The 18,337-nt window shown below is 42.7% G+C and overlaps 1 long non-coding RNA gene across 1 annotated transcript in view; it reads right to left on the bottom strand.

Moving 5' to 3' along the window:
* LOC126284963 (uncharacterized) overlaps positions 1 to 18,337 on the bottom strand; it is a 116,923-nt gene that overhangs the window by 51,861 nt on the left and 46,725 nt on the right. The gene's annotated exons all lie outside the window — the stretch shown is intronic.

The following is an 18,337-nucleotide window of genomic DNA, read 5'->3' on the forward strand; positions in this document are numbered from 1 at the left end:
GACCAGAATCGGGACTGTGGAAGTGAGAGCCGAGGAGCTACGAAACATATGGGCATTCGCGCAATGTTACCGTTACCTCGAACCCGGACACGTGAAAAAATATTGCCGCATGCCGGACTATCGTGTGAAATGCGGCGAAAATCATACCACCGAGTCGTGTGTACTTAAAAGTGTTCCACATCAGGACTTTGTTACCGAGTGCAAACTGTGCTCAGGCGCCCATATGGCCTGCTATCGCGGCTGCTCAGTGCTCTCGAGGTACGGAAATCGCGCGCTTGGGAAAGTGCAGCAGCAACCACAAAGGAAGAGTTCCTGCCAACCTACGGCCAGCTCCACAGACAAAGGAAATAGAGGCAGACGCAGCCGTCGCGGGAGGGAAAAGAAAGCCGGAGCCCGCGCAGCACAAGGTCAGTCGCGTAATAGCGCACCACGGCGCCAAGCCCCTCGCATGCCGTCGAGGCGCAGAGGCAGAGAGGTCTCCGCTTCGCACACCAGTACCCGATCGCCGCGGTAGTTCCGGAACTGCTGCTAGAGGGTACGTGGTGCCTCGCTGCCCTCAAGCCCTGCCCTTATCCTATAAAACAACATAGCGGACAATCCAGGGAAAGGCGAAGTATTTCGCGACTCCCTGGCGCTATTACACTCATTCCCAAAGACCCCCTATTCGACAATCGCCATGCAGAAAACGAACTACGTAACAGAGCAAATATCCCAAGCCCCAACAGCCCTCACCAAGGACCATTCCGACCTTACCCAGCCCATCAGTGACAGATTTCACAGCTACCAAAATAGGTCAAAACTAAGCACCAGACCTAGACGGCATCACATTAGGGCAAATCAAAAACGCATCCGTACTGTATCTCCTCTCCTCCTCGTCTATTCTGTTTTCTCCCCATAGGAACAGTGCCGTAACAGTGGAAACATGCCAAGATCACCACGATTCACAAAACCGGAAAACCCCTTAACCGCCCAGACTCCTACAGACCAATTTCCGTTCTCCCCGTTATAAGGAAACTTTTCCAACACATTGTCAACGCTCGCATAACCAAATTAGCAGACAGAAACAACATTATACCTGCGGAACAGGCAGACTTCCGTCAGAACCACTCAACAACCGACTGCATAGTTAGAATTAAAACCATGTAACCGAAGCCCTAAACAGAAGCGAGTGCATTCTCGCACTGTTCCTAGACATCGAGGGGGCGTTTGATGAGGTATGGCACAGCTGACTATTATACAAACTCAGGTCGCAATGATTCCCTCCCCTTATCTGCAAACTAATCAAAATATCCTCGCCAACCGGAAGAGACAGGTAACAGTACGAGGAACTCTTTTCAACCCCCAACACTAAGTTGGCAACCACACACCTCTCTTACCATAGACAAAGTGCGCGCCCGAATGAACCTAATAAATCTGATGAAAGGAAAACTCTACGGCGCCCCCTCCTGGGCCCACACATTCAGTTGCTTTGTCAGGCCAGTACTCTAGGTCGCGGCAATAACCTGGCTAAACTCGGAAACTCAATCTAACAGAATTCAGGCGCATGATAGGCGCAACCTCCGTACTGGCGTACTGCAGACGTCCACACCGAAGCAAACACCATCCCAATCCCGGAAAGATGCCGATTCCAAATCGAAAACTACGGATCTGAAATACTGGCAACAAATGGACTAATTAACGACAAAACATTAGAATTCAGGCATCCCCACTTTCAGTATCCATTCCCCACATACACAATAGCCAAATGCATACCACAGCACATACCAGAACACACCACATCTGTCCTACACATCATGCAGTAAACTATCCTTGACAGATAATAATACACTAAGAGCCGAGCAATTCGAATTCCAAAAGAAGGTGTCAGCAGAACTCCAAGTGCTCCGTGTCACTGAACACATCGCAGCAAACATGAACCAACAGAAGTCAACCGCAGCCGTGTTCTTAGACTGTGAAAAAGCCTTCAACAAGGTGTGGCACGACAACTTAATCTGGAAGATCTTACAACAAACATCTATTCCAGATGTCTACACCAAGCTACTTGACAGCTATTTAAATGATAGGCATTTCGTGGTCGAAGTGGATGACAAACGTTCCTCTCGTCACCAGCTCAAAGCAAGCATCCCCCAAGGGACTGTGCTCTTGCCAACTTTATTCAACATCTACGTCAACGACATTCCCTTGGAGGCAGAGGTCCACATCGCCCAATTCGCTGACGACACGGCGTTCTACACCAGTGAACATCTGAAGCATGTATCCATTGGCAGATTCCGACGACAGGAAAACTGCGTGGAAAACTGGTGCGGATCAATCAAACTTCAGCTCAATGCCGGAAAAACAACCGCCATCTACTTCACCCAAAAGCGACCAGTCCTGCAAAACCACCTGCGGCTCAACACCCATGAACTACCTTGGAGGGATGAGGTCAAGTACCTTGGCGTGACGCTAGACATAAAGCTGTTATACCACTATCACATCAGAGAAAAGAAAACAAAAGCCCTGAACCTAGTCAAGACCCTTTACCCTCTCTTCGAGGGCAAAAACATGAAATTAGAAACTAAACGAACACTGTACAACATAACGGTGCTGCCCACAATGACATGGTTGCTCATCATGGGCAGTGGCTTGCCAAACAAGGAAACATGAACTGCAGGTGGTGCAGAACAAGGTGCTAAGGTGGATTCTAGGAGCACCCTATTGGGCCAGAATCATCCAAGTACATCAACTACTGGAGATGGACACACTCAAACGATTAAGAAACAGGCAACTAGAAAGTTCCAAAAAATAGACAACATTAGAAACAGCTGCCGACACCTAACAGACGTAGGCACCCAATGACCAAAAACCTGACACAAGCACAGAGTTCCACACTCCATCACAGAGGATCCCACGGATTACGTCAGGATATACACCCCCAACTCCGAGCCAAAACATAAATCAAACCACCTTAGACCAAACCAAATAGATTGTATAGCAAGAGAACCTAGCGGAAAAGCAGCTGCAGAACCAATGTGGACGAAGAAGAAAGCGAAACGTGGATGAAGACGAAAGCGACACATCATCTGCAGCAACACCATGGACCATGAAGAAAGGACCAACAAACACCAAGCCTTCTTGCAAGGCACAGTACCCCACGAAAGGTGGCAGATTGGTGAACTTTTAAGTTCAACAAAATCACAATCCTGACCCCCAAAGTGAATAAATGGTGCCCCAACATCATTACCTGAATACAAACAACACCAATACACGGAAAATCGGCGAAGCCAATAAGCCTGTTCATCAACCTTATGACACAAAAAAAAAAAAAAAAAAAAAAAAAAAAAAAAAACTGAATGCTTCTCCACGTAAATTTAACACAGTCCACAGCTATGCCCCTGCTTCTGCAGTATGACATGAGGTGATAGAAAAGTTCTAAGAACAACTGGAACAATTCTTTAGCAAGATCCCTTACAATGTTAAAATTGAAGATACACGTCTGACTGCAACACTAGGTTCCAACATCACCCATGACAACTGTACACTTCGATACCACCTGGCGATAGATTTAGAAATGAGACTGACTTCATCCTCGTGTGAAGACATTGGAAAGCTTCAGTCTTTAATTATAAGAACTTTCCTGGAGCTAAATGTGGAAGAGAACACTATCTGTTAGCCAGGGAACTTTTAAGTTCAACAAAATCACAATCCTGACCCCCAAAGTGAATAAATGGTGCCCCAACATCATTACCTGAATACAAACAACACCAATACACGGAAAATCGGCGAAGCCAATAAGCCTGTTCAAAAAACTGAATGCTTCTCCACGTAAATTTAACACAGTCCACAGCTATGCCCCTGCTTCTGCAGTATGACATGAGGTGATAGAAAAGTTCTAAGAACAACTGGAACAATTCTTTAGCAAGATCCCTTACAATGTTAAAATTGAAGATACACGTCTGACTGCAACACTAGGTTCCAACATCACCCATGACAACTGTACACTTCGATACCACCTGGCGATAGATTTAGAAATGAGACTGACTTCATCCTCGTGTGAAGACATTGGAAAGCTTCAGTCTTTAATTATAAGAACTTTCCTGGAGCTAAATGTGGAAGAGAACACTATCTGTTAGCCAGGGAAATGCGAATTAAGCTCAAATCCACCAAGAAAATTGGAGCAAGGCAACCAATACTCACAAAGAAGGAAGCTCTCTGGGAATTTGGTGAGTTTGTAAGACTAAAACTAGACATCATCATTCTTGACACAGATGCACCAGCATCACAAACATAGTACTAATGAAGGAGACCATTTCTTCATCACTTCCAACATCAGAATGACCAAAGAGTGCAAAACATCTTTGGAAATCACAGACCACACTACGACTTGAAAAGAGGAGTAATCTGAAGGAAACTGGTATCCACACCTTTCAAGATCAAGACAGATAGAAGAACCTGTGTGGAGAAACACAAAGAATTGCAGAAATGACAGATCACACTTCATTGATGATATCAATCGCAATAAAATACATGATCTCTTCAAAAAAACTCACAAAGATCACTGTTGAATTTAATCCTTAAATGTGGGTGATAGACAAAGAGTATAGCAACCATATCAGAGGCAAAGAAGATGCTGTTGCAAGGTGGAAGCAGTACTGTGAAAAGTTGTATTCTGGGATTAACAACAGTATGGAAAGTGAAGCAGTTGACCAACACCTGAAGAACTATAAATCCCTGGTCTAGAAAGTTTGTCTGGTGTGGTGATCAAGGAAATGCAGCAGTAAGGTGTTCATGTGCTGCATTCAATGTGAACAATATGGGAAACTGGGTGACAGCCAGATGACTGGTTGATGTCACTCTTTGTCCCCCTACAGAAGATCAATCAGGAGATGCTCCAACTACTGAACCGTTGCTCTCTTATCCCACGTAAACCAAATTTTGCTTCCCATCTTGAACCATAAATTCAGCAGGTTCTGTTAAATGAAAAGAAACTCATGAATAGATATTCAACGTATGACAAATAATCAAGAAATTGTGAGAGTTCTGCGTTTCTGTCTTCCTCTGCTTCCCTGACTATAAGAAAGCATTTGACTGTGTTGTCTGGGAAATGTTGTGGCAGGTGCTTGCAGAGTTTAGTGTCCCACCAAACTGATCTGAAGTCTATTGTCAAGACAAGTGCTGGCATGTGTGATTTCTTCAGTGTTCCAAAATGTGTCAGACGGTGTTTTTCTCTATCCCCAACTGTAAAACATCAATGCATTAGGAACGCCCTTAATGGTCAGACTCAAGGCATTTCTATTAGTGGCAGAACTATTAACAGCCTCCAATTTGCTGATGACACCATCCTTGCAGCCAGCAGAGTAGATAATCTTGCTGAGCTAGTAACAAAAGTAAGACATCAATCTAGCATTTGGACTGGACCTCCATCTCAGCAAGTCCAAACTCACGACAATTTATCGAGGAGTAACGTTCAATGGACATGTCGGGTAAAGGAACTGGAGGTTGTGCATTCTTTCACATATCTTGGATCAACTATCTGTGACATGGGAAGTTGTGAAGATAAGATGGCGAATCACATTATCCATCAAGTTATCTCATCTTCACAACTTCCCGTGGTTATGAGAAGCTCACCAAGATGCGGCAGAACAGAGCAATAACGAAAACCACAAAGGTTCAGCTTGTTGAAACGCACGTGTTTTCAGTTTTATTTTATGGTTGCAAGAAATAGAGCCTTAACGCCAGAGACAAACAGCACATTGATGCAATTGAGTTTTGGTGCCGGCCCAGAATGCTGTGTCTAAATTGGGCTGAAAGAAGGACAAAAATGTCTATTATTGAGCAACTCTGTATCTCTATGTGTCTCCTCATTTCAACCAAAAAATTCTCTTGTTCTTTGGCCCTATTGTGAGAAGAATGGAGAAACCTAGAAAAAATAATCAAAGAGCCGGTTAAGGGCAAAAGACTAAAGAGCAGCGAACAGGTGGATTTAACAAATCACGATGATCTCTGGTCTATGTTTTTAGCAAGCCCTAAGAGAAGCTGGTAACCGTTCAAAATTGAGAAGCTTGGTTCACGATGCTCAATAATAGGCACAACAACTTGGAATGATGACTGGGAACCATTTAATCTACCAAACTACATTGGAAGCTTAGACAGAAAGTGCATCAGAGTTAAATCTCCTACTCAGTTTTTGTCAACACTTCATAATTACATAGGTTTTCCTTCCACAGTCTTATTAGCTGTTGATGTTGGCGAGTATGGTCACTACAATGATGGGAAAGTATTAATAGAAAATTAATTTGTTAAAACTCTGGTGGCGAGCTCCTGCTTTCGGAACAGACTTTCACAGCAAAAATGACTGCAAATTTCCTCATCTTGATGTGGATGAGAATATAACCTCAATTAGCTAATGCAATACATATATTTAACCACACCTGGAAGAAAACTAATCTTCCAGACGGTCCCAAACCCAGATGAAGTGGGAGGGTTAATCATTGGGCTAACCATCCAACATTGAAAAAAAAAAAAAAAAAAAAAAAACCTGACAGGTTTCTATACACTCACACCCAGTCTTGGATTGGAATGGATCTAACGGGAAGTGACCCAAGCTTATGAACAAAGGACTACAAACAAGTACATGGGAAGTAAAAACACTGTTCGCTGCAGGACACACAAAGATACTTGATGAAGGACTAACAGAGTACACGATGGATATTACAGCCCTGAAGGAGATAAGGTGGCCTGGACAAGGTAGGCACAGAGAAAAAAACTACATTATCATATACAACAGAAACAAGCATGGTCACCACGTATTTGGGACAGGATTTGCAGTTCATAACAAAATAATGGCCAATGTGATGACACTAGAAAATGTCAATGAAAGAATATGCTACATCAGAATCAAAGGCAAATAAAGAAATATCTCATTAGTAAGTACCTATGCCCCCAGTGGGAACAAGGAGCAAGACATAAAAGACGAATTCTAAAACACCTTAGACCAGATGTACTCCAGATCACCACAATACATCATCAAAATTGTGCTGGGAGACTTAAATGCCAAAACAGGACAAGAACAGCAATGGCAACTACATATAGACATGTTCAGCCTTCACACTGAATCAAATGATAATGGAATAAGGCTTATCAACTTCGCCACAGCTAGAAACATGAAAATAGTAAGTTCATTATTCCTCCATAAAAACAAACAAAGCAACGTGGCCCTCGTCACATGGATTAACTAGGAACCAAATAGACCATGTTTTGATAGAGAAAAAACATAATAAGGCAATAACAGATGTTAGGACAATGAGAGGGGGCTGACATAGCCTCAGACAATTCTCTTATGCTTATAAAGATGAAACAATCATTACCAAAACCACCAAGTAAGAACAACAGTGGTGAAAGAACTGAAAGAGTAGATGTGAGTAGGCTAAAAGAGGTGGTGGTGAATAGACAGTTTAAGATTAAGCTTAAAAATAGATTCGCTGTATTAGAGAATGACCAACAGAAAAGAAGATATCAACACAAAATGGAAGAAGAAGACAACAGTTATGAGGTAGACAGTGCATGAAGTACAATGAGATGATGATAATAGCAATACAAAGTGCAAATCATGGTTCTCTTAAACATGTACAAAAGCAGTACGCGACAAGAGAGCCAGACAGACAATGATGAACAATGACACCAATGAAAACCAAGCATCATACAGGAAAGCCAAGTGAGAAATGAAGATTATAGTAAGGTGAGAGAAAAGTGCATTCATATATAAATAAATAAAGAAGGCTGATGAGGACTAGAACCAGAACAATAGTAAACAGTTTTACAGGTCAATGAAGGATGAGAATGGAAAACTTATCACCACGAATAAAGAAAATTTAGAGAACTGGAGAAAATATTTCGACTAACTGCTGAACAACCCGGTACATACAGGGTGTCCAGAAAAGGACTCCCTGATTTCAAAATTAAATATCTCGAAAACAAAGATCGATAGAGGACTGCAGTAAATGGTATGTTTAATGTGAAAGCTGTAAGAAGTTTATACAGCAGTTAGAAATAATAGTTACAAAATCTGCTAACAGATGGCGCTGTAATAGCCATACGTAATGCCTAGTATAAATAGTGATCCAAAGCCCAGAGCGATCAGTTCCACTATTGAAACGTGAAAGGAGGTTAGCGTACTAAAGGAAGAGATTAAAACTGTGTACTCCATTGAACAACGCGTTTTTCTGGTTAGAAGAGAGTCCTACGGCAACAAGGCGAAGTTTTCAAGAACGATTTAATGTTCCAACAGGACACGATGCGAAAACCATTTGTACGCTCTTCGCAAAATTTCAACGAACAGGCAGCGTAACTGATGATCTAGTGGGGCATGTTGGCCGCAAGCGAACCGCAGTTACGCCTGATAATATCGCCACAGTTTCTGGAATTATTCAGCGAAATCCAATGTCATCCGTCCATAGAACTGCATCTGAGACTGGTTTGAAGTGTTCCAGCACGCAAAAAATACTGAGAAATAGCCTACACATGTTTCCATTCAAAATTCAAATGCACCAGGCCATACCCGTACGAGCTGTGCAACAAAGGGCTGCCTTTGGTAATCAGATGCTCACAATGATTGATAGTGAAGGATTTGATGTTGGATGCATCTGGTTTACAGATGAAGCACACTTCCACCTAAATGGATACGTGAATAAGCACAACTGGCGATTTTGGGGTTCCGAAAAGCCATATTGGTATGAAGCGAAACCCCTGTATTCTCCTTAAGTTACTGTGTGAGCTGCAGTATGCAGCAGAGGCATTATTGGCCCTTTTTTTCATTCAAGAAACTGTCACTGGTGCACGTTACATTGCAATTTTGGAACAATCTGTTGCCACACAGCAAGCGTTAGAGGATCGACCAGGTACTGAATGGTTTATGCAAGATGGAGCCCGACCACATCGGACCTAACAAGTGTTTCGCTTTCTTGAGGAATACTTCGGGAATCGAGTCACTGCTTTGGAATATCCCAAATTTACTGGTGCAGGCACGGATTGGCCTCCATATTCGCCGGATTTGACTCCCTATGACTTTTTTGTGTGGGGTACAGTGAAAGACATGGTCTACCCGAAGCATCCCGTCATGCTGGACGAGCTTGAATCGGTGATCTCTGTGGCATGCGAATCCATTTCAGCTGAGACACTACGAAATGTGATGGTGAATTTCATTCTTCGTTTGCACCACCTCTGTAGTGCCAATGGTGAACATTTTGAAAACATTGTCATGAGACTGTTTGCAAAGATTGTTTTCATATGATTATTTCACTTTTGTATGCTGATATGAGTTGTACAGCGTACAGCCCCATCTGTTAGCAGCTTTTGTAACTATTATTTCAAACTGCTGTATAAACATCTTACAGCTTTCACAATAAACATACCGTTTACTGCATTTCTCTGTCGATCTTTGTTTTCGAGATATTTAATTTTGAAATCAGGGAGTCCTTTTCTGGACACACTGTACCTACAACAATGAAAACAAGGCAGAAAACAATCAGAACATACAACCATTAGTCGAAGAATCAATTCTGATGGAAGTGAAGGAGACAAAAGACTAGAAAATATGAAGCCCCCTTGCATAGACATGATATCAGCAGACCTCTACAAAGAAGGGGGAAGAGAAGATACATGGACGGTTAGGCATACTGATAAAAGAGGTATGGAGAAAAAAGTAATACCGGAGGAATGGAACACTGGTGCTGTATGTTCCAATACAAGAAAGGATACAAAATGCTGACACAGAACTATAGAGGGGTATCTCTCCTATGCACACGCTATAAAGTAATATCGATAATTATACTGAACAGGCTCAACCCATACATTGAGGAAATATTAGACACAGGAGAAGCAGAGTTCAGAAAAGGTAAATCAACCATCAACCAATTATTCACACTACGACAAATATTAGATAAGAACTGGCAGCACAATCATGATACCTTTTGTCTGTTTGTAGATTTCAACAAAGAGAGAGAGAGAGAGAGAGAGAGAGAGAGAGAGAGAGAGAGAGAGAGAGAGAGAGAGAGAGACAGAGAGAGAGAGAGAGTGAGTGAGTGAGTGAGTAATTGAGTGTGTGTGTGTGTTTGTTTTTTGGGGCCTACGGGCATTCACAATCAAGGTCATCAGCAGCCTGACGCACATTAAAAGAAATGTGGATAAACTTAGTAAAATGGAAGCAAATGCGCAAAGAAAGTGGGAAAAGAAAAGAAAGGCTGTATAAGAAAACAAAACGTAAGGAAAATGTGAAAGGAGTGTCAAGGACGCCACAGGAAATTGTCACTGGCTGGCCACTTACATAAAATATGGGCGGGCCAGTCACCCTGTGAACAAATCGAGACCCTCTCCCTAAAATCTTGTTAAAAACATTGGACAAGTCACAGAACTTTAAAACTGCAACCACATTTCTTTGAGTATTTCCTAAAAGAGATGGCAGATCCGCTGTCAAGTCAGCTGAGCCCAATGGTCAGAAAATAAAACTCAATCCAATAAAACAGGGTGCAAAGTGACCTGGACCCCACAGGCACCATACATTGCAGGGTCCTCTCACCGGAGCAGGAAGCCATGCGTGATAGGACTGTGGCGTATCCGAAGCCAAGTGAGGAGAACCTCATCCCATCTACAGGGCTGGAATGAAGTACACCACACACGCCTTGTGGGCTTGACTAAACAGATCTTATTGCCATTCATTTCCAGCCACTTAGCCTCCCACCAACACATGGCTTGAGAGCTGAACAGCAAGGTGAGTGCATGCACGGGGATGGCACACAGAAAGACTTGTGGATTGACACACGCCTTCTTGGCTGTGAGATCTACCCTTTCGTTCTCAGCAATACTAACATATTCTGGAGCCCAGCAGAAAGCCACCAACTTCCCCAGTCGTTTTAGTTGGAGGAGGGCATCCTGGATGGTCTGGACTATTTTATCTGTGGGATACAAACATTCCACTGAGTGAAGGGCACTTAACAAGTCATAAAGGCAAGAAATTTAGGATGGGAAGAATGTCTCACCTGCTGCAGTGTCCGCACGATCGCAGACAATTCTGCATCACGATCTGGAAAAACAACAAAGCAACCAACAGAATCCCCCTGTTTCAACCCATCTGTAAAAACAGCTACATAGTCATGGTGCTCAGATAAAAATGGCAGAAAATGTTGCATTAAAAATGGTGGCAGGAGTGCAATCTCCCTTGTACCGCACCAAATATGAAATCACTTTGGGCCTCTCCAGTAACCAGGGTGGCAGCCAGTTAAAACTCTGGGTTTGGGGCTGTATAGGCTCCACACCGAGGGACTCCAGCACACATTGCACGTGGGTCCCAAAGGGGATCGTGGCTCTGGGATGGTGAGGAAAAAGACGGTCCAGTGGCAGATGAGCAACATTATGGTGAGTGGGTGAGGTTGGAACTGTAAAAAAACTTACAATGCTGGCACACCAGCAAGAGCTGCCACCAGATGGTAAGTGGCAGTTCCCCAGCCTCTGCACAGAGGCTAGTTATGAGACTTGGCTGATAAAACACCCATGGCCAGTTGAATCCCCGTGTGGTGGACAGCATCATGCATCCACAAATAAGAGGACCTTGCTAACCCATACACCGTGCACCCGTAGTCCAGCCGCGAATGTACAAAAGCCCGATAGAACTGGAGGAGATGCACTGTCTGCTCCCAAAGACCTGTGGCTGAGGCACTTGAGGATGTTCAGTGCCTTCAAGGTTTTGGCTCTTAAGTCTCTCAGATGTGGCAACCATGACAATCTGGAGTCAAAAATTAGGCCCAGAAACTGCACTGTATCTCTATAATGCAGGATAGTGTCCCCCATATGCAAGGCAGGCAAATTAAAAGAACGATAAGAATGATTAAAATGAACACACACACACACACACACACACACACACACACACACACACGCACACACTTATCAGCAGAAAACTGAAAACCCGTCTTTGTAGCCCACTCCTCTAACCACCGCACTGTAAGTTGCAACTGATAGCTCACCCGGAGGAGAAACAGAAAACAGCAGAGTCGTCCACAAATAAGGAGCGCTGTATTGGACTCCTTACTGTATATGTGGTACTGTTGATGGCTATGGCAAAGATGGTAACTCAAATCGATCAGACAGTGTATTTACCAACTCGGGTCCAAAAAAACTGCTGAGACAGAAATGTTCGAATGAAAATGGGGAGGTGGCCACAAAAGCCCGGTTGATGCAGTTTTGCAAGAATACAGTGTCTCCAGGTAGTATCATATGCCTTACTAATATCAAAGAATTTGTCGATACAGTGATGCTGATGGAGGAAAGCCTTCTGAACAGCTGCCTCTAGGAGGGTCAGATTGTCAACCGTGGACCGAAATTTTCGGAATCTACACTGAGAGCAGTTAAGGAGTTGCCTGGTCTCTAAGAGCCAGACCAGACGATGCTTAACCATCCGTTCCAAGATCTTTCTGACACAGCACGTCAAGTTGATACTCTGATAACTACTGGGACATGTGCGGTCCTTTCCTGGTTTGAGGAGAGGGATGAGAATTGCCTCCCTCCACGAGTTAGTGAAAATGCCGGTCTGCCACATTAAATTAAAACATTCGAGGAGGATTTCCTTTGACGCCGCTGTCAGATGTCAAAGCATGCAGTACTGGCTGTGGTCATGACCGGGTGCAGTGTCAAAAGTCTCATTCAGTGCCAATTTGAGCTCCCACGTAGAGAAAGGGGAGTTGTCAGTCTCAGAACTGTTTGACCTAAAGTCCAACTTTTCCCTCTCCACAGTCACATGGTAGCGACAAAATAATGGATCCCGGCTTGCAGTGTCAGTGGTTTGTGCAAAATGCTCAGCCAGGGTCTGAGCAATGTTTCTACGTGGCATTTGTAGGCACCCCTGGTAAACGGCTGTGTTTAGCGGAAATCCTCCCGATGTCTTGCCATACTTTTGAACAACAAGTGGAACAATTGATTGAGTTCATGAACTGGTGCCATGATCACTTTTTGCTCTCTTTAATGACATAGCGAGCCTTGGCTCTCTTGATTCGAAAGGGTGTGAAATTGTCCGCTGTCAGGCAGCATTTAAACTGTCAAAGAGCCGCATGTCTGTCCCAGATAGCTAAATGGCATTCTTTTGCCCACCAAAGGACAGGTTGCCTCTGACGAGGACCGAAAGACTTTGGTATGGATGGACCAGCAGCATGATGGATCACATTCGTGATGTGATCCACCCATTCCTGGACACTGTCACGGTTTTTAAACACAGCCAACTGGCCGAACAGCATCCAGTTAGCCTTGCTTATCATCCACGTTCGTGGCTTCTGTTCCGGCAACACACCATTGAGTAGCTGAAGGTGAACTGGGAAGTGGTCGCTGGAATGAAGGTTGTCAATGACCTCCTAGTCAACAGAGTCAGCGAGTGCTGGAGAGCAGAAAGATAGGTCGATGGCTGAAAATGACCCAGTAGCAGTGCAGAAATGAGTCGAGGCACCAGTGGTTAGGAGGCACAGCTCTCGAGATGTCAGGAGGCTCTCCAAAACTCGACCCCTAGGCAAGTAAACGTTGAGCCCCACAGGACATGGTGGTCATTGAAATCGCCCAGGAAGAGATCTGTGAGAGCCTCAGCGTCTAATGCATCCAGTGGAGGTAAATAAAGAGAACAAACTTAAGCCTCTCACAAGCAGACAATTCAACTGCAACTGCTTGCAGGTCGATATCCAGGGGAAAAGCAGAGAAGTGGTGTCCATTATTGACTCACACAGCAACCCCTCCTTCGGCTCTTTCCCCAGTCAGGTCATCTTTGCAATATGGAGTATAGCCCCGTAGTGTAGGGGGCATCACATGCTTTGAAATGTGTTTCCTGCTAACACAAGCACAGAGTTTCAGTTCCTCCATGTGCATCCTGAATCCATTTATGTTCCACTGTGTAATGGGAGCCATTTATCAGTGGGGTAGTACTTTCATCCCGACTTTCCGAAGGAAAGGGGAGCCCACAATGATTGGATACTCAGTTTTGGAGCAAGATGGTTGCCCCAATCCATTCCACCAGTGGTTGACATTTTGCCTTGGACTTTTTACCTTGGGTGGACTTTGAAGCCACAGTCAGGGCTGCAGGTGTGGCAACATTAGGCAGTGTACCAGACGGAACCTTTGGGGAGGGGAGGGGAGGGGAGGGGAGGGGAGGGGGGGGGGGCAGGAAATCTGAAGTTCTCGAGGGAGGGACAGGCATAGAAGCGACTAACGACTGCAGCAGCACAAGTTCATGGATGAATGCTGGTATTAGCGCTGACACTAGCAGCCTCCGTTTGTGTAGCACCATCAGCTTTCCGTGTGGGCTGTTTAACAACTGAAGCGAAGACGGTAACAAAACATGGGGGCAGCGTGGCTTTATATAGTTTTTTGCCTTAGTATAGGGGATGCACTTAATAGTTTTAAGCTCCTGTATCTTCCGTTCTTCCAGACACACACTGCAGTCCTGACTCCAGATGGGGTGAGGCCCAGAGCAAGTCACACACTTCAACAGAGACAGACAATGGACACCTTTATGGGCGGCCTGAGCACACTTCTGCACGACACCCAAGAGCAGTATGCCCAAAGTGCTGGCATTTGAAACAGCTCATTGGGTTGTGTACATAAGGCCGTTCACTTACGCAATGGAAATCTACCTTAATATCAGGATAAAGAACCCTTGGGAATGTCCACCAGATCCCTTCAAGTCACAACACCTTTGCTGCAATTCAAGGTGGTGTGCAGCTCAGTTTCGATGACATATTCCCCAAGGGAGTGAGCATTCTGGAGAATCTTAGCTTGTCGGAACTAGCTGTTTCCACCAACAGTGTCCCATTACACAATCGCTTAACAGATTTCAAACTGCCAGCAATGCCCTCGAGGCCTCTTTGAATATAGCTGCAGAAGAATGGGAATCACTGTCAACGATGTACAGATATTTCATAACGTTTTGCTGATGATCAATGTATTATAGCACAAGATTATTACGACCTTCAGTTCATGATACGATGTTTGTATGAAGAATACAACAGATGGGGACTACAAATGAGTCTAACAAAAACAGAGTTAAAGTTTAAGTACACATCAATGACAAAGCAGTTATGAGACAGGTAGATGAATTTAAATATCTCGGGGCAAATATTGATAAAAATAGATTGGGCCATACAGAAGTAAAATATAGAATACAGCAAAGCAGAAAAGTGTTAGGGTGTATGTATTCTCTTTGGTTAGATAAGAATATTTTCAACAGCAATAAGAAAAAGAGTACATAAGATAATGGTTGAATCAGTGCTATGTTATGGATCAGAATTATGAATCTTAAATGTGGATCTCAAAAGAAGATTAATAGCTGTGGAAATGGATTACTTGTGTAGGAGTGCCAGAATATCAAGAATTGAAATAAAATCTAATTAGGAAGTAAGAGCTAGAATGAAGGCAAATGATACAGTAATTGATAGAATTGAAAGAAAATCATTAAAATGGTATGGACATATGATGAGAATGCCAGATCATCGGCGGCCATAGAAGGTTTACGAGTGCAAACCACCTGGCAGAATTGTCCCTCGTTTTCCTGGGTATTGAAACAAACAACCAAAAGAGGAACTTTTGTTAACTGACACTATCACAGACATGGCTTGTGGCCCACGTGGGGCACACCATATTCATCCTGCATTGCCAGGTGTGCTGTATGACTTTGATGTAATGTGTCAGTCAGGGGGTGTATGTTCCATCTGAAACTACAAGCTATACAGGAGCATCATGCCATTCCATGGCCCACATCCCTCACCATTTCACTCTAGATAGTATCAGTAACAATAGCACAGTGGATAATTCAGCACCATGCCTTCACTACTGAACATTATTTCAAAAATAAGGAATCTGTTACCACACTTCAACAACTTTCCCGCACACAGTTCAATGTTGAGCATAACGGTTTGTTCGATACCTGACAGCAACACTTCATTGGGTTAACTCTTTTTGCACAACTGGATCAGTTTTTATGAAATTGATGTAAGTAATTTCATGCAATATGTGACTTCTCTTCCTCTTTTTATTGCCTTTTACATGTTTCAAGATTCTGGTGACTTTTGGTGTCCAGTCATGTCTTTTTTTTCAGATTTTGCTAGGTCCCTTTTATTCTTTTGACAACACTGGAATGAGGATGGCCTCAGACAGTTATACGATTTTATTTGTAAGTAATGTATTTTAGAAATTTTGGCCACATATTTATGATATTTCAGACTTGAGGACTCACTCCCCTTGATGTGTGACAGCATTTTCATTATTACATTTTACACAAGATGATTGAACTTTTTAAGTTTTCCAAAACCGGTCCTGTATACAATTAAAGACTGTTGACTCAGCAACTGTTCCATTTTTCATTTTACAAAATGGATCAGTTATGAAGTACAGCTCAAAATCCAGAAAATGTTGACAGAATAAGACTGTTAATTCCATCCTTATAAAAGTATGATGTAATTGGGTAGATAAAAAAGCATACTCACTAAGTGAAAACATGAGAACACATTAAAAAAAAAAAAAAAAGATTTTACATTTGCAAGCTTTCAAAGCCAATGGCTCCTCCTAGCACAAGAACTGAAGGGGAAGGAAGAGGGGTGAATGAAAAGGACTGGTGAGGTTTAGGAAAAGGGGTAGAGTTCACGAAAGTCACCCAGACTGCAAGTTAAGTTGACTTACCAGATGGGATGAGAAGGAAAGACTGATTGCTCAACACAATGTGTTTTCAAAGGTCAAGATCATTTCTGACAACACTTTACGCATTCCTCGATGTGCAGGTGAACAAATAATGCTCTTTTAATGTTCTATCCCTTGAGGATGCCTTTGTCTCTTTCAAAATTCTGTGTAACTTACAGAATGTTATCCAGGACTAGACCCAATACATGTATTTTTAAACTAAGGAAATTGATTGTACTACTTACATAAAGACAAACACAGTTGCAGACATGTAACAATCAAACAAATCTTTTATACCCAAACACAAGGAAAGAACAACTCAGTTACCTTCACAATATTAACAGAAATATACAGGATGCATCATAAGCAGCAGTGACAACTGACACACCTGAATGTATACGATAACAGAAACAAAAAAAAAAATCCAGAAAACATGGTCAGTAAAGGAACCATTTGGGAGGTAATTGCAAGAGTGTGGTCATAATCTGCCACTGGTTTCTTTGTGAATTTTTGTCTTACTTAGAACAAACATATTTGAACTGTACGCTTTACCAGTAATTCCTCACCTAGTAAGGCTCAAATTTTAGGCACATGACCTATGGTTGTGGGAACATGGTAAGTGCACAATGGGTCATTAGTTCATTTTGCTGCCTGTCTGCAGCTTGATATGGTTTTTTTTCAATTTTTTAAGCAAATAAACTAATTCTTTTTATACATGGTGTTTTATTTCATTGCTTGTTTTTTTAGTCTAACAAAACCTTAAATACTTTTGTTTCTTTATTACTTATAATTCTTAAACAAAATAGTCACCTTTTGGGAGGTTGTAAATATTTCAACTCACTCACAGCTTTATTAACACCTTTGATTATGTCACAAGAGAAGCAGGTGGACCATTGACAACATGAATGAAGCACGGGTAAGTCAAGATAAGCAACACCAGTGAGATGTTTTAACAAGAATAATTGCAGAAGTGAAATTATTAGCACAAACAAATACAGCATTTCAAGATTTTTTGTGAATTTACCAACACGACAATGGACACGCTGATAGAAATGGTTGCATCTTTTGATGCACCAATGAAGCAATACTTACATTGTATTCATGAAGAGGAGACTCATCATCACTACCTTGGACCACAAATTCAAAATGAAGTAATTGAAAATTTGGGTAAGTTGTAACTACGTTTATATTCATGGGTTTAATAATAAAGTCACAATTGTGGAGAAAGGCAGGAGGTTGGGGGGGGGGGGGGGGGCAGTAGCAAGGTGAAAGACTGGCTATAAAAAATTACGTAACAATAACAAAATTTACACACCCACCAATTTTTTGGATTTTCATTACATACTCTTAGTGTCTATTTGCCTGTAAAGTGCCATTTAAAATACATGAGCATGACTGCACTCAAGTTCCCCAGCAATCAAGTCTTTCATATGAATGCGTGCTAGTTGATGGATGGTAGTACAGGTGAATAGCCTCACTCCTAGATATTTATTTTGCAAGACTTTTTTGTGTCTGATTAATCACACTGATATTTATTTAGAGTGAGTGAGTTGTGCTGGTAACAATGGCTGATATTTTTCATTGGCAAGCACGATTTGTTGCTGCACTCTCAATTTACTTTTTTACCGTAATCCTTCTTTCCACACGCTGTTTGAAGCAA

This window comes from Schistocerca gregaria, chromosome 8, assembly GCF_023897955.1.
Source record: "Schistocerca gregaria isolate iqSchGreg1 chromosome 8, iqSchGreg1.2, whole genome shotgun sequence".
Taxonomy (NCBI): domain Eukaryota; kingdom Metazoa; phylum Arthropoda; class Insecta; order Orthoptera; family Acrididae; genus Schistocerca; species Schistocerca gregaria.